Source organism: Dendrobium catenatum, unplaced genomic scaffold (assembly GCF_001605985.2).
Source record: "Dendrobium catenatum unplaced genomic scaffold, ASM160598v2 fragScaff_scaffold_282, whole genome shotgun sequence".
Taxonomy (NCBI): Eukaryota; Viridiplantae; Streptophyta; class Magnoliopsida; order Asparagales; family Orchidaceae; genus Dendrobium; species Dendrobium catenatum.
Window position 1 is genome coordinate 19,793 of NW_021318744.1, and position 22,317 is coordinate 42,109.

At 34.8% G+C, this 22,317-nt stretch overlaps 1 non-coding gene across 1 annotated transcript; it reads right to left on the bottom strand.

Annotated features, from left to right (window-relative positions):
* Positions 1–14,219: 14,219 nt before the first annotated feature.
* Positions 14,220–14,326, bottom strand: LOC114579308. Its single transcript, XR_003700230.1, has one exon. It is a non-coding gene; the product is annotated as a small nucleolar RNA R71 (small nucleolar RNA).
* Between the last annotated feature and the right edge of the window lie 7,991 nt (positions 14,327–22,317).

Genomic DNA, 22,317 nt, shown 5'->3' on the forward strand with positions numbered 1-22,317 from the left:
CGCCCTCATTTTGCGAGGACTTTATGATCTGAGTTCTGGTTTCCTAAAGGCGCAAGCCCCTATAATTAATTACCCCTCTCGATCACGAGAGAGAACTTTCGATTAAAGCTAGTCGTCAATTAGATACATAGATGATACGTGTTATCTGGCATATAGTAGCAGCATTAGGTATGGATTTGAAAATTTTGGGGAGTTTGGGAATTTGGGAAATTTGATATTTAAAATAGAAATTTTCACCATCTTGAACTTAAAGCGGATGGTGGGGGAATGGATGATAGACCCGATCAAGATCCCATGGTTCCGTCATCCCGGGCCATCGTGGTCCCTGGTCTACTTAGTCAGAGGAGATAGTCGACCCAACCTGACAGAAGGATCCTTATCGGTAGCCATGGATTGCTTCGTCAAAGGGGACCTTGTAGATGTGGGTTGAATATTTGTCTAAGGGGACAAATTTGAATCAACCTTAGCTAACAGAGGGCTTTGTCCCTTATCGATCATATCCTATTGATTCATATCTCAAGGATTTGATGCCATTAAGGAGCGTATCGGCTCTGGCCATAACCGGTATTTCATGGTGCCATTTGGCGGCAAAACCACTCGGTTCAGAGGGCCCCGGGTCATAACCGTTTATCCTGCGGTGCCATTTGGCGGCGAACCGCCCAATAGAGGACACGTACTACGTCCTTACTGCAGGAGGTTGTTTGAGAATAGATCCTAGTGATATTTTCGACTAGGTATTTAGCTCTTTTGTAAGCTGAAGTAAAATTTAATTTGTCCACCCCGACAAACTATTGTGGAGGGTGGATGGATTTTACTTTAAGAAATTGATGGATTTATTTCAATTTTAAATATTTTTTTATTTTGGAATTTTGGATTTTTGAACATTTGAGTGGAGCTTTGGAATATTTAAAATGAACTTTGGATATTTGGGAGATATTTGAAAATATTTGGGAACCCCTCCGGTTGAGATCTGCATTCGACACGGCCATCATCGGGATGTTTGAGGTCATTTTCATATGTTAAACCTTGTCAACCCTATCAATTTGCCGATAGGGGATCGGATTTCGTAGGCTTTGTGCATTTGTTAGTGAATTCTATTGATTTTAGGCCTTGAAGGCTTAATATGAATATGTTAAAACAAATGCACTGGTCGCCACAATCATATATTTATTTGTTGGTTCGAACCTTGTCGACTTCTATTGATCTGTATATAAGGATCAGGTTTGAACTTGAATTTACTTGTTGACTCGCGCAGCATCCCTAGACGTCACGTGTGTACCAATAACACGCTCGTCGGGGCCCATACAGGTGTTTGGGGGCATTTCATGATTAAACTCTGTCGACTCCTCTTACCTGTTAAGGAGGATTGGGTTTAAATTTAATAATCCGCGCAGCATCCCTAGACGTCACGTGTGTACCAATAACACGCTCACCAGGGACCTTGCGGGTGTTTGGGGGCATTTCATGATTAAACCCTGTCGACTCCTTTTACCTGTTAAGGAGGATCGAGTTTAAATTTAATAACCCGCGCAACATCCTTAGATGTCATGTGTGTACCAATAACAAGCTCGCCGGGGCCCTTGCGGGTGTTGATTGTATACCCTCTTTTAGTGTACCTAAGTGTGTACAAACTACAGTGCATGTGAGAGGGTATTTTAGAATATTCGTGAAACGCCTTCTGTCCGCTTCTAAGAACATTGCGAATTCGGTGGCGCGGCGTAGCAGCTTTTGAATAGAGTTGTTCGCTGCTTTATACAGGTTGACAGTCGTGCACTACTCGTTGCTTTCTGCAGGTGGATCGTAGTGGACTAACTAATCTCCTGCCTTGTTCGTAGATGCTTGTTTTCGTTGTAGTTCTTTGGCATTTGTTTGTAGATTATATGTAATATTCGTAGCGGGGCAAGAACTCGTGGGAGCTTGTCTCTGTCATATTCCTTATGCACTTTGTTGTGGTCTTTGGTCTTTTCAGTGCATCCGCTACTGCTGCATGTAGGTAGGTAGATGTCTTCCTTCATAGACTGAAATTGACTTCAGGATACTGCATTCACTGAAGCCTTTCTGCATTTACCCCTGGGTGGCATTTGACACATACATTTGTCTTCGTAGACAGATCGTATGTGTTGCAGATCTTTTGTCTTTGTATCATGGCTTTGCAATCAAGCTGTCTTTCTCACCATCTTCTTATCACTTGCAAATAGATTACCCTTGCAAATTCTTTTCCATCAAAGATAGTTTAATGTGCGTGATGAGTTTGAAATTCTTCATTGAAATGACGAATACTCATTGAAGACTTTGTAAGCATGAAGATAATATTGCATCTTTATATTTGATCTTTGCTTGTGGGTAGATTATATGTCCTTAATCCTTGTTTATGGTTGCTTGCAAATCAAATGATGATTGAATTATTGAACATTATAAATGTTTCTATTCCTTATGGCTCTTCTAATGTTGCTCACTAACATGTTACATCCCTTGTGCATGATCGTAGGTGAATACTTTGGCATTGGTTATAAGCAAACCATGAATCATCATATTCATCAAGAGCCTTTCTAGTGAATCAATACATTCACTACAAATAGATTAGGGATGAACTAGCTCCAATATTATGAATCAATTGGTACGGTCCAAAAGCTTATATTATGAGTTTATAATCAAACCAAGTTCCTTAGTCTTCTTTTATTGCTTACAAATGAACTTCATTTGCAAACTTCTTACTTTGATGATTCAATATGCATGATAAGTCTAATATCATCACTTATCAACATCTTCATCTTAATTAAGATGATCTTTGCATATTAGAAATTATCATTCAAAAGTTTCATGTCAAAGTTTGGAAAGGATTTACACATGGGTCCTTGTTTGCTTGCAAGCCGTTATATACTTGAAAGTGACTATTTAATATTCATTTGAAATTCCTTATACTGTTGTTCATAAGCATTTCATTTGATCTTCGTTCATTTGGGTTAGAACCCAAAAGATTCAAGTCATTCGCTTAGCATTCAAATCAAAGTTTAAGTATAGTTTGCTATGCCATATTCAACTCTAAGGGGCTGTTTGGTTGCCTGAATTAGGAGGGTAAAGTAAATTAGATACATGCATTTATTAAATTCTGCTGTTTGGTTAATTTTGAACAGAGAAAAAGTAAACCCTCTGAAGTATTAGGCCTGTACTAGAGGAGCCGGATCCCGTGACTTCCAAAGCCGCTCAAAATGAGGGGGTTTGAAATTCTTCGCTCAACCTGCCAAGAGCGAAGTCGAACAAAAGGGAGCCGAAGTCAAATAGAAACGAAGGAAAGGAATGAGCGATTTGTGCGGTCTGTCGCTCTCGCGCGAATGAATGAAGTCGAAGGACGAAACCGGCAACTTCGGCACTCACCGCCGGGCCGCGCGCAAGGCTTTCCCCCGAAGAATTACAGCCACTGCTCGCTATACAGGTCACTATGTTTCCAAACTACGGCCTTTGCCGGGGAAGGCAGCTGAACAGGGGATGCATTTATGAGGCGAAATATCGACCAGCCGGTCTCTAGGGCTAAAAGCTGCGTTCTTGCCGCGATTTTCTTCTGCGTTTAGCGCAGCGAATCCGGTCTCGAGTGAAACCTGCCGACTGAAGTTGTGATGCGGTGGCAGCTGAATCTGGAGGACATCGCCGGAGCTCTTTTTTCCTTTCTGAGAAGTTTCTCCCTTTGGCATCATTGCTTCCGGTGAGTGCAGAGACAAGCAGGATGGCGTTCATAACAAGGGGAAAGATTAGAGGCAAGAATTTGTAACAGGGGAGGAGATGGAGATTGGTAGATGTATGAGGGACGTGGAAATGTAAATTTGTTATTTTGTTTTGTTTGTGGTGAAGAATTTTGGGGAAGAGAGATTAAAGTAGTGGGAGGAGACTGATGTGCGTGAGGGTCACGGAGTTAATGGAGATCCAATGGCTAACTGTAAGTGTGGCTGAGGATCGGAGTGGGGGATTTGAGGTGAGATAATTAGCCAGCAGGCTGTAAGGCGGAGAAGGAAGGCGAGGGCCTATGGAGAGGGAGGAATAGAGATTGGAGTTATTCTACCGGAGGAGGATTTAAAAGCTTTTGCAATAGGAAAAAGGGTTTGATTACAAAAGCTCGTTTACTGTTATAACTTATAGCTGAAAGTGATTGAAAGTATTTAATAAAAATGCAGCAATAACATTAATACAATAATAATTAGTTAATGGTAATTTGTGTATATGTATAGTGTTTGAAGGAAATCTTCTAAATGCAACTTACAAACAACATTTAAATGTGTTATGAAAATAAACTTGCACTCAGCTTTTACCGTTTTGAAATGAAATTTCATCGCTGAAGGTTTACTTTCATTATTTATTTCAATTGTACAACGAGATGAATTATTCCAAATGAAAGGATGTGTATGAGTTTTTTGAGATCTAAAGGATAAAAATATGATACTTGAACAACTTATGATATTTAATTTCGCAGCTTAGTTTAAGAGGCTTATAGAAATGTTCTCATTTTTTTTATTATAGAAATGTTCTCATATATGTGCATAGAGTCTGTATTAGGTTCAAAATCATTGATCGGATTTTCCTCAAGTTGGCTTACTAATCAGTTGGAAGGTTAACGAGTTTTAACGCGAGCAGACATGATGTTTGTTGTTGAAGAAGTTATTTACAGGTTCATAGAATTTTTATGGCACGTAAACCAATTTCTGGGCAGTTTCTGTTTGTGAATGAAAATGATAGGCTTACATATACTAAAGCATCCAATGAAAATATCCCTGCAGCCTGACTGATTTACTACCCTGAATATTTTCCAAAACATATTTTTAAGATTCATAATCATCTAAGTTTATCTTATTTCATCATTTTATTTTGCAAAGTATATTAATAAGTTGAAGTTTTTTGGACTACCAAGAGAGGTGGCGTTTTTTGCTGTTTGTTCTCTAAAATCTGGTAAAGTTAAATGGGCTGTTCTTGCAGAGAATCCTGGGCATGTCAATTAGCAATTGTAGTAGCAAAGTATTCAAATCCTTTCTTAAGCTCGTTGTCTTCTTTTGGTATAATATTAGTGGTCATTTGATGGATTCAACTGCTTGTGAATTGTTTGACATGATCTTCAGAGCTAAACTTTATATAATCTGGTTTTATAATTTGTTATATAAGGCACAAATGTTGCTTCCATTGTAGTGATGTGATATTTGTATCATGAGGTTTGTGGCTAAGAATTGGCTGCTATCCATCTGGACCAAATTATTTGTTTATTTAAATGGTGTCTAGGTTTTGGAGTTTCGTTTTTTGAATTGTTTATTTAACCTTTTAGCAATATCTAAGCTTTCTTTTACTCACTTTTATGAATTCGCTTTCCAGTCCATCAGATTGATACTAGCCTTATTTTATATTATTTAGTTGAATTCTGGTGACGTTTTTCTGCTTTCTGAAGGTTGTTAAGCGAGAAATTTGTGCTGTTGTTACTAAGGGAACACTTGTTGAGGGGGAGACATTGTTAACACGTCCAGATGCTTCTTACTTGATGTCAGTCACTGAAAAAAGCCAAAAAATTTGATGAGCACAATACGCAAGGCACAGTGCTTGGCATTTGTGTTGTGGATGTTTCAACCAGCAAATTCATGTTGGGACAGGTTTGTGATTATTATGTTAACTTAAAGTGGTTGAACTAGCATGCATAAGCATTAAAATATCAAATATGATGTGATATTTGTATCGTTCTCCAGGCTTGTTGTGGAAGAAGCATGGCTCTTTGGGTTGTTGCACCAAGTTCTTCTGTTGTGGCTGTTTTCAAATATAAGTGATCAGTGGCTATGTTTATAACGGTGTCTATGTATTTACTGTTTGCCAGCTATCAGTGGATCTTCAATGGTTGAGCTTTCCTTATCCTTAGTTTGATTTATTTCTTGAACTTGAAATTTATGTACTCGAAAATTGCTTTAGAAAACCTCTTGCCCTTATGTGGTATGCTCTTATTTTACAAATATAAGATTAAAGAAAAAAGGGCTTCTGCTTCATATAAAAGCCATTCATAGAGTCATTCATGCAAAAAATAGAGCACCATTTCGAGAGGCAAATAAAATAATTATTTATAAAAATATAGTATTAGCTGTGTAAATCATACTCAAAGCATGCTCCGGTGTTGGATTCTCGAATCAAACATAGACTGCTAGAGCTAGTTATAAGACGTTATTTGTTTAACTTTTTTTTTTAACTTATGTAAGTTATTTTTGCCATCTTATCTATTAAGACAGGCTGAGAGTGGCAAGTTAAATATAATTATTTGATGTAAATTACAAAAAAATGAAACTTGACTCAAAGTTAAAAGCTAAAGATGATAATATTCGATGTTAGAGAGTTTATAGCATTAATTTGTACTAAAAAGCTGTTTTAGAAAGCAAAAGAAAGCTATCCCAAAAACAAAGTTTAAACCAATCGGTGATTACTTTATAAATACACCTAGTTATAATGAACAAAAAAAATATTACAAATGCATCTGTTTTTACTTTACTCTGGATATATCTAACCAAACAAAGGAAACATTTCTCCTGTGTTTACTTTGCATACATCCAAAAGCCTCAAAGTATTTGAAATGGCACTACATTTGTTTTGCACTGCATTTACTTACATTGATTTTACTTTGCAGCAACCAAACAGCCCCTAAGTCAATTTGAAGTTCACTTCATTATTCAATGCAAAGTTCACTTGAGTACAAATTGGCTCATCAACTAAATATATTTCTCTTTAATATTCATGTTCATTCAAATTTGGCTTATTGTCATTTAGGTCCGTTATTTCTTCAATTAAGTTCAAGTTTGAATTATTGAGTTAAATTCAAGTTAAGTTCAATTTTATGTTCAATTCAAGTTCCATGTCACATTGACTCCACTTCGAATTTGAATAAAATGCTTGCAAGTTCAAGTTTTAGTCAAAATTCTGTCTTTTTGTCCAACTCCATGCAGTCCAAAAGTTTACAAGTCCTTGTCTTTTTCAGACAAAATTTCGGCAGCCTCCCGGCGTCTCCCCCTGTTTAGGGGAAAAAACAAGAGGCCGCATACCCGCCACGCAACAAAGACGTGCACGGTTGGTGTTTGTGAAGACACCGCGGCGGTGATTTTTTTTGTTTTTCGCCCACCACGCCAACAAAGGCGTGCATGGGGTTTAAAAAGCATTTTTTTATGAAAAGTATTTTTTATTTTTTTAGACAGTTTGCTTTCCCCCTGCTCGGGGTAACTTATGAGTGACCCCGCTTCGCCGTACGTGCCGCACCGGGGCCCCATCCCACCACGCGCAACAAAGGCGTGCATAGGACGGTTCTCCGTTTGCCATGAACATTGAGTAGAGTTTTGGTGATTGTCCGCTTCGTCGTAAAGCATCGAACAGGCGTTCTATCCCACCACACGCAACAAAGGCGTGCATAGGCGGTTTCCGATCCGCTGGAAACAAAATGAGAATCTGAGTTGGAAATTCATACTTCCGCATGGTTGCGAGTCGGCGAATGCACAAAACACAACACATTTCCTTTTTTTTTCTTTCTTTCTCTTTTTTTTTATCACTCTTACATATACACATACATAACAGTTATATAAAAATAAAATAAAAATAAAATCTTGACTGTACTCCGCCATTCAATTGGAAGCCATTGCACTAGAACAAAGTCACGGTTTGATTAGATCCACTAATATCTATCAGCAATCCGAACAAGGTCATGGTTTGTGTCTTCTTTTTCTCTGAGTCGTTTGATTGGTCTGTGAGCTGTAGCTTTCTTCGGTTTTAGAGATCCATAGTGGAAGATGTAACAAAAGATAGTTCTAAAGACAAACCTAAGCTGAATAATTCCCTTAGGATTAGAGGTTTGATGGTACAGATTTAATGGGCCAAAATTTGAGATGGGAATGGCTGCTTGAACTTAGAATGAGATGGCCTTGGATTGCACAGGTATGAGGATGTAAGTAGGCTGTTAGTAGAGGAGCTCAAACAATAAGCTCACGTGAAAAAATGAGATGGGAATCTTTGTATGGAAAGCTGCTCATCTGCTCCAATTACTGTCCAGTAAAGTGGAGATGAAAGCTATTAAATTGATGGTGAAGGTTGAGTGGGGACTTGGATTTTTGCAGCTGAACTTGAGACGAACAGATGCAGTGTTGCCCTGTGAGGGGCAGGCGGCTTGAAGTCTAGTATGGTGAAGGAGTGAGCTGGCTGGACTTGGGATTTTGAGAAGAGTTATGGAGGATTTTCGGTCGTGGGATCGGAAGCAGAGCAGGTGATGAGAAAGAAATCGGGGGAGCTTGAATTGCTTTGACTTGGGACAGACAAGAGAACGAGAGGTTGAAAAAACTGAAACTGGAAGGCATTTAACTGGAAGTTGCATTCCCCCATACCAACCATGGCCCACTTATAGCTGAAGAGAAATGTTTTCTGTACAAAACAGTTACCCGATGCTCATTTGATGGATTCTCTCAGCCACTCATAACAAGCTTCTTATCCTGCCATGCCCCATGAGATCATTTCTAGCAACATCCCGTTTCACGCGCTCCGTGCAGCTCAAGCTGCCTGCTTCTGATGCTCCTGCTTTGCATGTTTAAGAAGAATAAGAGAGTTTTTTGGATCATGCTGAGACAGATAGGAGGTTTTTGACGGCAGAGGGGGGGCCATGAGCTGAAGGAAGCTTTCGTGAGAAGTCTTGGATCAATCGAGGACTTGAGTTTAAACGAGCTAGCGACGTCCGAGGAAAGATATTTTCAGCAGGATATCGGGATTTGGCAGGGATTTTGCACAGGATTCAGAGCAGATAATACGAGTTTGCATGAAATGGTCTCCTGATTTACATTTGACTTTTCATTTTCTCTTTTCCACTTGCCTTGAAAGAGAAATTCCATTAATTAGCTTTTGAATGCAGAAAATTGCTAATCAACCAAAAACAATCATCAATTTGTGTGATTTCCTCGTTTGCGAGCATGTCTCACTTTTTTTTGTGTATTATTTCCTCGTTTTACTGTCAATTCGCCAAGATATCGGAATTATACAAATTAATAGTGGAATTAGGGTATTGCCATGTCCCGGTCACAATGACATACGTCCGTTTCGAGATGGACGTCGTTTGCGGACGACGAGGCTTAATTCCTTTAATGCTCGTTGTCGAGATTTGCGCGCAAAACCTTATTCAAACAAATTGCAGCGCATTTCATACTATTGACGGTGTTCTGAACCCAATGATGTAGGTCCGTTTTTGCGATCGGACATTGTTTTCAATAGTCGAGGCCATCTCCCTCGAATGCGTGCTTTTCAACATATTTGAATTGCCTTTGAAATTACGACGCCACCTTCAAACGATCTTAATTTTAATCAAATAAAATGTAATTTTAATGCGACGACGTTCTGGACGCATGACGTAGTCCGTTTCATGATGGACGTCATGTCTCTCCGAAGGCAAATTTCATTGAGATGCGTGCCTTCACATCACATTTGGATTCGCATTGAATCTGTGACATCACTCAAACATCTAATTTATTAAATAAATGTATATCCTGAATTCGACGACTCTCGATGCAATGTTTGTCCGTTTATCGATCGGATTTTCCGAGCGTCTTCGAGGCCCATTTTTCTTATATGCGCATCTTTGCATTATATTGGGATTGTGCTAACAAATCTAGATACTCAAATGGATAAACAAAATGTAATTTCAATAGGTTGGCAACATTCCGGATGCAACGATGAAGTCTATTTGTCGATCGGGATCATTTTATCAGTCTTGCACTTTAATTTCGGGTGTCGTCGTGCCCTTGTTGACCAATCTCGTTCGATTCAATTCGAGGGCCTCGAACCAGCAGAGTTCAGTGTCCTGATCACAACGATACCATCATTCGGTATTTTGGAGGTTATTTGATCCCTTAAGTGATGCAGTTTTGTCAAAGCACACATTCGCCTAAATCGTCTTTTCCGTTCTTTTCGCATGGTTTATGTGTAGGGTCAACACTTCCATTATACAACATTAAATGTGGCTGCACCAAAATGAAAGAGAAGGATAACTGCAAGCCAAGCTTGTGATGTGCTCTGCTGTAGAAAACAGTCAATCACTGCTCCAAAAAAGTTGGTTATCCCAAAGAGATTCAAAGATGATTATCCACAGATCATGAATCCAGGAATTATATATGCAGTGGGGAAAGATTAATATTTGATAATCCACAAATCAAAATTTGCAATATTGAAGGATTTTTGACAAAGCAAGAAAAAAAGTTGAAATAGATTGCTACAGTCAGCATAAATGTGCCATTATACAAATATGCAAATTAGTTAGCAGACACTATAGAAAAAATATTTACAACCTAATCAGAACATTTAGAAAAATTACAAATCTATAGTATCTATGAACAAAACACCATCATCCATTCTGGCGCACTAAATTCATGCATAATTTTGTAAGTGTATGCACTTATAAATGAGAATTAAATAATGTCCTAATCAACTAAAAACAAAATTTATTTATAGCAACAAAGCACATTTCAAGACCATTCTCAACTTTTTTAGGAAATAATTGGAACATGAAAAATGATGTTGAAAATTTGTAAGTTGAACTATTTTTAAATAAATAACAAGTTAAATTCTTACCAACTTATTAGCAAGATGCTGTAAGTCAATTCTTGGAATTAGCTTCACTTGTCACCTTTGTCGACATCGTCTACATCAACAACCTGTAGATGTAAATCTAGGATGTTAGAAAAATGTTCCATGGTTAGATCAAACTATAATGGGCACTAAACACATGCATACTTGGCAAGTCTCCTTTATAAATTCCAAGTTTCATCCTAACCCATGTGTCCCTGGAAATCTTTCAATAGTTTTGCTTTTAACAGAAAGAACATCCGTCATTTCTTGATAGGAACTAGCATGACTGACTGAACTATATATCGTGCGCAAACCCTTACAAGCCTGATCATAAAAAACCGTCATTTCACATAATCTTTGAACAGATTCTTATGACGAAAAGACCTAAACACAAACCACACAATAGTTTTTATATGAATGGAGTTATACAAACCTCCTTCACATGGGCTTCTTTATTCGGCTTCAACATATATATGTAATTTTTAAGATAGTCCAATGCAACCACTGATCTTAATCTGCAGGGCCAGGCCTGTCTATTAAACTTTTGCATGAGGCACATTGCAGTCTCACGCTCACGACCAATCTGGCATTTATACAAGACAAGTGTTGAGGAACATGAAAAATACAATAAAATAGGTAGAAAATCTATTGCAAAAAAAAAAAAAACATTATAGATGGATGAAAAACCTACAGCACATTTCACCAGCCACAACTTGGGGTCTTTTACCGACGGCAGTAGAGCTTGTTGTTCAACCTCAGTGGCATCCTCACCATATTCAATGTGGCTTGACTTTGCGTATCTTTCATAACTTGCCTCTCCATCTCTTCAACATCCTCTTGATCCTCCGGCATCATATTCAATGGACGATGTGCTCTTCTACCACCACTCTCATCAGGCAAGTCAGTTCCAGCATCATTAATAAAATCTGCAATTGTTTACATAACATGATAATTATGCTCTTTGAATGGTCAAGTTTAGTAGCAGAAGGATGCGACTAAACTAAGAGCACACAATTTTATTTGTGGTTGCAAAATCTACTTTCCAAGTACATACAGACACTCACTAAAAATATGTAGTAATTTAAGTTTAAACAGCACATGAAGAAGAGATCAACAAAAGAAACATTACCGTCTTTCGGCTCCTCATCTTCCTCTTCCTCACTCGTCACTATGACCTGGCCTCAGGTGAAGAACTCAGACCCCTCTTCCGATTATTTCTGGCCGTCGGCCACCGTATAGCTCCTCATCTCTCGTCTTCTTCATCTTTGTATTCCTTGTCATGAATCGGTCCTCTATGGCTGCATCGTCAATGAAATCGGACCGAACCGCTTCCTCCCACCTGTCCTCTCCTCGTAGTCTGTTTTCTCTTCTTCCTCTACTCTTCATCATCCTCCTCTCTATAATCGTCTTCTCGGTGACGAGACATCCCTTACTTCCTCGCTTTAAGATTTGACGTGATTTGCGAAATCCTGAGTGGTTGGATCAACAACAGCGAAGCCTTCCTTTCGAATTGCTGGGAAAGATTTATATAAATTTTGCTAGCAAAAATAAGCTTTAAGTTTGTTCAGCAAAACCTCCAAAGCGGGAGAGGCGGAGGGGGAAAGCGGGAGAGGCGGAGGGGTTTGAAACCGAAAGCTCCAAAGAGGGGTTGGTTGCAGCGCGAGTCGCTCCTCTCAGCATATTTATCCCGGTTCGAGCGAACAGAACAGACTGAAACGCAACGGTTTAGTTACTTATTTAGAGAATATAGATTTAAGACTTGTTTAGATTTTATTAAGAATATTTTTTTTATTATTTTTTAAATATATATATTTTTTAAAATAATTTTTAATATAAATTTTTTTAAAATAATCTATTTTTTTACTTACAAAAATTGATTTAAAAATCAATAAAAAAATTATCATAAAAGAAACCTTAGGATCATAAAAGAAACCTTATGTGATATATCCAAGAAAATCCACCTTGCATTAGGTTAATGAAAGATGCTTCAAAGAGAACTAATTGATCTATTTGAACTATAAGTGAGCTAGTGGATTCAATGAACAGCCAAATGCTCATTTATGTAAAGCTCTTTTATGCTTGTTTATTCATATATTTGTGTTCTTGTAAGTGTTTTATTTTGTGTCCCATTTAGAGTAAAGTTTAAGTAAGGCTCAGGATGTATAAGATATTTTTGTTTGTAGAGATCGTAGCCTATGTGTAAGCAACTCTATGATTAGTGAAAGAAAGGGTGTGGATATGATCTTTTGGTCCTTTCTAGGAACTTTTATTTGGTCAGGTGACCTGACGTAGTTCTACGTTCGAACGCTAGTAAAATAGCCTCACGTGTTCTCACTCTTTACGCGCGGCCCGACAACCCTACGTTCGAATGCATATAACAGTCATGCATGTAGTTAAAATCTAGCATGATGTATAGCCTCGGCTGAGGAATGTTGGAACAATTAAAAGTATTGAAATAAAATATTGGCATACTTAGACATAGGATGTTTGAATATTCTAGGTTTTATAGAGATTGAAAAACGTAAGGAATGCCAAAAATCTTTCTTTTCATCCTTACAAACTTGATAGCGATCTAGAGATTTATATGCTATGAGCCACATTTATATTTTAAAATCTCATTAGGAAAGCTATTTTTATACATTTATTAGTCTAAAACACTTTGTTTTTATTAGTATCAAACTCTTTTGTAAGTTTTTTTTTAGTGATGAAAACTCAAAAATATATATTTTTTTTATCTTCAGTAGGATAAGTCATGCATTTGAAATAACATTAGTAGTTAAGTTGTAATTAAGTATAACACTTTCTCGTGTATTTCATCACTTTATTACTTGATTTGTTAAGTATATTTGTATAATTAGCAGGCTTTCATTAATTTCATATCAAAATAAACCAAAGCATATTTCAAAACTTTATTAATCACATTTTAGCACATACTAACTAGCATCTACTATCATATATAGTCCCCCATCAAGTTTTTGGTATTGTTGCTGGGAAAGTAATGTGTGTATTGCAATTTTGACTATATTGTTGAAATAAGTGCATAACTAAACTTACTTGTATCATGTATCTTTGTTCTGTTTAATAAAAAATTTGAAAATCCAAAAAGTGTTATGTTTGATTGTTTTGTTGTAATTTTTAGTGTTGTAATTTTATTTTATCCTTGGTAGGGCTAGTAAGGAGTTATTGTTGTTTGATCCATAAATAGAAAGGACCCTTTTAAAATTTAAAAAAAAAAAAATATTTGACCCAGTACAAAATTAGGACCATTTTAGACTACTTATGGAGTATATGTTAACCCTACAGTATAAAGAATCCATAAGAGTATCAATAGACTTATTATCCAAACTAATAATTTTGAACTGAAACCTATAGTAAGATTCAAAATTTTCAATTTGGGAAAACTTATGTTGAAGATCCTAATTTTACTTAGCGAATTTCTGGAAAATCTATGCAACATTTAAGTATAATAATATCAATGATGATACAAGTAGACTTAGATTGTTCCTATTTTCTCCAAGTGATAAGTCAAAGATGTGATTAAATTCTATGCCCTCGACTTTAAAAGCACTTGGAATGAATTGACATATAAATTTCTAGCTATGTATTCCTCACATTTAAAAATTGCTAAACTTAGAAATGACATCACTTTGTTTGTCCGGTTCAAAGGAGAATCAATTTATAAAAGATGGGAGAGATTTATGAAATTACTTATAAAAGGCCCTCACTATGTCTTACCTGATTGGTTTGTTATTCAACCTTTTTATAATGGATTAGGAGGATCTCTTAGGTTAGTCATAGATATTGCAGCTAGAGGATCTTTGATGTTTAAATCATTTGAGAAAACATATGAATTAATAGAGAAAATAACTACATATAATTTTTGTGTCTTACTGATTGGGTGAATCCTAAAAGAGTAGCTAGAGTCTATAAATCTGATGCTCTATCAATTCTTACTACTCAGATAGCTATTGTTTAAAAAAAAAAAGATCTTATGATATTAAAGTTATACCACATAGGTATAATAATTACATTAATTCTATTAGAGATCCTAAACGTACGAATGCCGCAGTGCCGTATCGTGCAGCGCCATAGCATTACTCCTTTGGTTTTAAACAAAATAATCATTTGGGGAATGGAAAGTACCATTGGAAGATGTTGTTATGTAATTAGGAATTAATCTACAAAATCAATATGTTACCCTAAAAAATAGAAGATCATGGAGGGTATCTTGCAAGGTTGATTAATAATAAAAAAAATGGAAGAATGATGTAATAATATCTAGCTTAAAAGTGGGTCATATTAGGTGACCCATATAAGGACAAAGATCTACCTCAAAAGGATAATGGTAAAAGAGAACCTTTAAAATTGAACCCTCTATTAGCAGTATGAACCTATTAAAGAATCTTAAAAAATCAATTAGGAAGGTTATAGAGAGACCACCACTACCCTTTCCTCGAAGGTTGATCTAATAAAATTTGAATAAGCAATTCTCTAAGTTTTTAATGGTGTAAAAAAATTAGCTATCAACATACCCTTCTCTGAAGCCTTAGAGAAAATGTACGCCTATACTAGGTTTATGAAAGATATTTTGAATAACAAAAAGAAGGTAGGAGAATTTGAAATAGTAACATTAATTGAAAAGTATAGTGCTATAATTCAAAGGAAATTTTCTGAGAAATGAAAAAATCTTGATAGTTTCACCATTCATTTTATAATAGGTGATGAATTATGTGGGAGAACTTTGTGTGGCCTTGGATCAAGTATCAATTTCAGGCCCCTTTCGATCTTCAAAAGATTAAACATAAGAGAGAAGTTCAACCTACTTCTATCACATTTCAACTAGTTGATAGATCTTTCACTTATCCTAGAGGGGAAATATAAGATGTTTTAATTAAGGTATTGTGCTTAAGATGGAAGAAGATAGAGAAATACCTCTCATTTTTGGAAGATCTTTCTTAGCCATTAAGAAGGCCATAATTGATGTGCATAAAGGGGAATTAGCTATGAAGATTAAAGATCAACATGTGACCATTGATATTCTTAAATCTTTAAAACTTCCACATGAAAAGAATAGAGATTGCTTTAGAATTGATTTGGAAGAGACTATAGAAGAGAGCTAAAAAAAAAAGAGTTGTTAGGAAGGAATTTATTGGAAGATGATGTTGAGGAGAATTGTAAGGATGCAGGAGAATCCATTAAATCTATTGAAAATAATACTTGAGTGTTTAAGTAGAAGTTTGAAAGTTTGTAGAATCCATATTTAGTCAACACTTAAAGACCCTCTATAGAAAAATCTCTTGACTTAGAGCTTAAGAGTTTGCCCAGCCATCTTAAGTATACTTTCCTTGGTAACAATTTAATTTTATTTGTAATCTTCTATGTAAATTTGGAAAATATTAGGAAAGTATTAGAAAGATTTGTAAAAAAAAAATCTTTGTTCTAAATTAAGAGAAATGTCAATTTACGGTGACCAAATGAATTGTCTTAGGGCATAAAAATTTTAAATAAGGACTAGAGGTAGACATTGCAAAAAATACAGGTTATTAAGAAACTACCCTTTCCACTTCTGTAAAAAAAATTAAAAGATTTCCTAGGCATGTAAGTTTTTATAGAAGATTTATAAATGACATTTTCTAAAATTTCAAAACATTTAGTCATTTATCAAAGAAGAATATTCCTTTTATTTTTTAATGTTGTGGTTATTGTGCGAAGAGATGCTTTGTTTGGGCATATCACACGAGATGGGGCCGACTTGGAGGTATGTTCGTGGATTTTGCATCTATTTGAAAATTTTCTATTCTTTTCTCTTGACTTTCTTACTCAATAAGACTATAAAATTCAAAGACAAAGACTCTCTTTGGTGTAGTTATTGTAATAAGTCAAGACATACAAATGAAATGTGCTAGAATCCCCCAGTAAAGAGTGGAATCAAAGAAATGAAATAAAAAGCACATCACATGCCAATAGTACAACAAGTTAGCCCAACCTAGAAGCACAACCCAGCTTAAGAGAAATCAATAAAGAAGATATTGTCAAACAAAAATAACTCTTGGTATCTCTTAAAAAAAACTAATTGTGTCCTGCTCTCTTAAACTTTCGGGCAAGTTTCTTACTTTCATTAGTTTAAGTGCCTCTGAAAATCATTTAAAAGGATTATGGATCATTGACTCAGGAGCCACATATCACATGACACATTCTCCTAACCAGTTCATCAACTATACTCTTTTCCCAAGTGACAAGAAAATCATCACCATTAAAGGTTCTCTTACCACAGTAGCAGGCCAATGAGACATATCTTTATCTCCCTCCCTCCCTCAAAAAAATAAGCTCCACATACCTCAATTATTCACAAACTTAATATATATACAGAAACTTATCAGTGATCATTATTGTCAAGATCTATTTAACCCTTATTATTGTGTATTTCAACATTTGAGATTAGGGAAGAAGATTAGACTTGCTAAGGAGAGAGATGGATTATACTACTTAGAAGAACAAATAAATCTGAAAATAGTTTCTCTATGTTATCTCTAGTTTATAGAAAATACACTATCTTGCTTCATCATTGTAGATTAGGACATCTATCTTTTGATATCCTAAAGCATGTATATCTAAAACTTTATCACATATTAGAAAATGAAATTTTCATTGCGAAACTTTTGAGTTAGCCGAACATAAAAGATCATCTTTCCCAAATAAAAATGAAAGATGTGATATTTCTTTCTATTTTATTCATAGTGATATACGGGGACCTTAAAAAATCCCTAACATCTCTAGGGCACACTAGTTTGCATCGTTCATTGATGATTGTACTCGAGTCTCTTGGATCTATCTCCTCAAAAGTAAGTCGAAATTTAGCACCATACTTCACATTTTTCACAACATGATCTAAAACCAATTTGGAGCAAAAATAAGAAAATTTATGCATAAATCTCTAATATTTGAATTTACAAAAATTTGGGCCTTGATTTGACCTAAATTATTGTAAATTTAAATGCAAATCAAATCAAACTAAATCTATTGCATATTAGAGTTCTATGGAGATGGTGTAAGGTCAGCCTTTCACTAAAAATAAGTTTAGACCTATGATCATGTATAGCTTAACTAAAATTTATTTCCAAAGGCATGTTAACTTAACTCAAAATATCAACAAACTATATATGATCATACTATGGAATTGGATTAACTTCAATTAGGATATGTTTACATATATCTCTAAATAAACTTAATCCAATTTCACATATCTATTCTTTTTTTTTTTTATGATAAATCGTTTAAGTTCATAGGTTATCATATAACCTATGATTACAATGATTTATTATAAAATCCTTCCATAGAATATTAGGTGCACCTTTTATTGTTCATTGTTTGTGTTTGTTGTGATTGTAATTTAGTGTTAAAGGGTTAGAAACATTGATTTGCTATCCTACAACCTAGTGACACTAAGGACAATAATTAAGGACTTGGTCTTAGTCAATTTAGATCAATCTAGGAAGAACTACACACATCTCTTTTGGGATGAAATTTAAACTTAAAAAACTAGTGTCATATACTTGATAATCAAATATACTTTGATTTGACATTAATTAACCTTATAACAACTAGTAGATTAAGGATTTTTGTTCTTTTGTTTCAATAAATTATAAATAAATCAAATAAAACTCATAAAAATCTATAATCAATCCTAATCAACTCTAATCAATCATAAAACAAACTTGCAATCTTTCAAAATCAAATAAAGGCTTAAATTTCATTAAACCTAAATCAACCCTTAATTAACTCTTAAAACTTCTAAAAAAATTCCAATAAATCAAATTTAAATCCAAAAAATATGCATAAGACCTCTAACGAACCAGACTTGAATCATTAACCAATGAAAATTGAAACCAACTCAATTTGATAGAAAATTAAACCTTAATTTAATTTTAAGTAAAATTTAATATTTAATTCATTTAATTAATTAATAATTATCAATAAATTCCCAAACACTTGGAAATCTCTCCTTAGGTCATTCCTGACCTTTGGAGCTGATTTCAAGGAGTTGGGACCTCATTTGGAGCAAAATTACAAAAAGACCTTTTAATTAAGGATATTTAAAAAATTCCATTAAATAGTCAAAACTTTAAAAACTTATAACTAATTCAAGAAAAATCCAAATTGACCAAACTCAATTACATTCAACTCATAATAATGTCTAATATTTATTAAAAATATTTAAATTCCAGAATTTTGTCAAACTTAAAAAGTCAACAAACCGGTCAACTTTAAGTCAAAATCAGTTCAAAACTTCAAACATTCGTAATAAAATCCAGAAAAATATGATTTCAGTGTACTTACTGTCTAACTGATCATATTAAGGTTTAGTATTTTAATAAAATATTATTCTTCCAGAAAACACTCTTATTTTAAAAGTCAATTTTTAACCCCTTAAATAAATGATTAAAATATTCCAAAAATTCTGAAAACTCAAAATCACTCTAAAACTCCAAAAATATTTAATTAACTTTAAAAGCCAGAAATCAATCAATTTTGATTAAAATTCATTAACTTTTAAACATTAACCAACTTAAGCTACTTAATCATACTGGGTACTACTCGTTAACCCAAGCCTACGAGGCTATTAGCTTAGCCCCAAGGAAGGTGAAATAAACTTCACGGCCTCGATGAAAAACAAAGGTGGTGTCCAATAAATAATTAAAATTTATTTTAAAATTAATCTTAAGTCATTAATACTTAAACTCAAACCTAAAATTTCTCTTAAGCCTTTCAACCAACCATAACCTTAAGCAACTTCAATCTAATGATCCTACTTATGATATATCAAAATCACACGACCTACCTCACACACTTTATATGGTTTGCTAGGACAACCAACTCTAGTTTTAGGCTAGACCGGTGTTTACTTTTTTGCTGTGTGCCAGGTTTTTGAGCTTTCACTACATACTGGTTGCTAGCTTAGAATTACTGTGTTTGTTTACTTACTTTTCTGTACTTTGTGTTGTGAGTAATTAAGCATTTCAAAATTCAAATATTAACTGCTTGGGATTGATTATAATTGCTTGAGATTAAATATTAACTGCTTGGGATTGTATATATAACTACTGATTATTAGGATAACCTTGCAGGATCAAGTCTAGATTTTTCTTTTAAATTCAAATATAAATTCAATTTAATAAGGTTGTAAATCTTTGAAATGATTTGAGTTCGGATATTTGATCCAATTTGAATTCCAAAGAGGTGAAGACATCCCTAAAGGGGAGAGTCTTCTTCCATTTGGAAGTCAAATTAGGATCCCTTTCAAATATCCAAAGAGGAAATATAACACTCTATTCAAGGGGGAGTTTCTTTCCATTTGGTTATCCCGAACCAACGAATCAAGATGTTCGAAAGAAGATGAAGAAATGGACAACAAGAAGAATCTAAAATCTCAAAATCATTTAGGAGTAGAAATCCAGATTGTTGTCAGTGGTGCACGGCCACTTTACTTTCCTGCAATTTTGAGATGTAATAATAAGGGCACTTGCCTATGGACTTTCAGCTTGAATATTAATTTAATTGATTTGATTAGTATTTGATGTGGATTGCGATGTAGGATTGCCTGCTTTTAGTAATTTTTGGCGCTCTTGCATGTCGTATTTTGATTTAGCCTGGAATTCGGTTGTAGGCTCTAAAGGACTTAATAAAACTTTTTCTATTTAAATCAAATTAAAACATTTAAGCTCACATAGAAACTCTAATATTTTAAGAAGTAAGCCCGAGATCGCCGGGAGTTTTCATTTGATAGCATTCATTCAAATTCAAGCTTTTAATCGAGTCGATTAGCATGCATCATATTAGCACAAATTTAAAATTATTTAAATCCTTAATTGCATTTGTTTAAACAGTCAAACCTAACATAAGTCAAAGGGGCCAATTAGGATCCGCTCTAGATGTCGGCCCCATTCTCAAAAATATATCTTAAACAATGTCCCTACCCATTCTAACATTTAATGACTTGATACATAATTTTAAAATCGTTTAGGTGGTTTAGCAGGCTCCCCAATCCAGGCCGGGGTAAGTTCAGATCTGCATTGCACTAGCTAGGTTCGAGTCACTTTTCAGTACCCAATTTAGACTTAGATTCTGAGGCAAGTTAGGGCTATAAGACCTCAACCTCCGGGAATTGAATCCCAAATTTCTAATAAAATTGATCACTTAAATATAAAACCTCTTTCAATCAAATTCGAGCTCAACACTTAGGATAGGCTGAGGTGTTTCTGAAGTAATTCAGAATCTCAAAACACCTTCTACCCCGTCTTCCTTTGATTCCAGAAATAAGTCTTCAATTTTTATCCAATCTCACTTGAACTTCCAACCTTTACCTCCTTTGACATCCAGCTTTAAAAATCTAAAAAAAATTTCTACCGCTATTTTAATCGAGAGTTTTCGTAGGAAATTTTGATTTCCTACGATGTAATTGACTACGAGGGCTTGCGCTCGTAGGAGATTTAGAAACTCAGACCTGATTTTTAAAATTAAACTTTTCAAAACCTCTAATTAATTATCTTTGGGAAATCAAACAAAAAATGACGATCGTTATCGTCACATTGAAATAATCGATAATAGGTAATATCATCTTTCTTCGGGAAGATATATTATTTTATTATAATTATTTTGATTATGAAATTAACGATCTTTTATCCGAATTATTATAGTTAAAAAATTGATTGAACGTCATTTTGATCTTTCGAGATCATATGCTGTTTCCCCTTGAGTTTGACTATGATAATCTGGAAAAAATTAGAATTCTCAAAATTTGAACCCATTAGGGAATGATATGTTCTTCTTTCGAGGCGATATATTGTTCATAATGATGTGTTCAATTTCAAAATTAAAAATTTAATATTCTCAAAGAAAATTTATTCTTTTTCAAAACTATATTTTTTCTACCAAAACAAAAATGGCGACTCCGCTGGGGATAAATCTCACTCTCCATCTTTAATAGCGGTTTAAATTTTATTGCATCGGTAGTTTTGACTACCTTTCTCTCCGTTAGTCCCTTTCCCATTTCTCCCTTGGGTGAGTGTGACTAACTCAATTAAGACATGTCAAACCAGAGGTGAGCATAAGAAACCTCCCTCTAAGTTGGGCTTTGATATTTTGCCTCCAACTTGATTGGTAGAGCGAAAGAGTCAAGCCAAAATCCTCATGTATATGTTGCAAACTCGCATGCGAATAAATCTCCTGCATGCTAAGTTTCACAATTTACAGAAAACCCTTAAACCTTAAAATCATAGTTTCACAATATTAGACCGCTCTGAAGGGGCAAATTAATATTCGTCTATGGATTCTAAAGAAAGAGAACGATGATTCATTCTTCTAATAAGGTATGGGATAAAGAATATATGAATTATCCTAGGGATAATCAATACATTCCCTATCTACCTAGTTAGTCTAATGAATTGTTAATTTATTCCCATAATCAAGTATATAGACGATATTTGACTTGCTCGTGAAAGAAAGCTAAATATCTACCTATTTCTTGATTACGGGAATGAGATTAAACAAAATTTAAATAAAATAGGGTTTTCTTTAAAATATAGTTTTATTCTCTCACACGATTTGTTTTATTTGTATTCAAAATATTTTCTTCCGATTAAATCCACATAGTCGGATATTATATTGTCCCAAGGGGCAATCTAATATTCTTCTGTTGATTTGAAAGGAAGAGGGGTACAATTCACT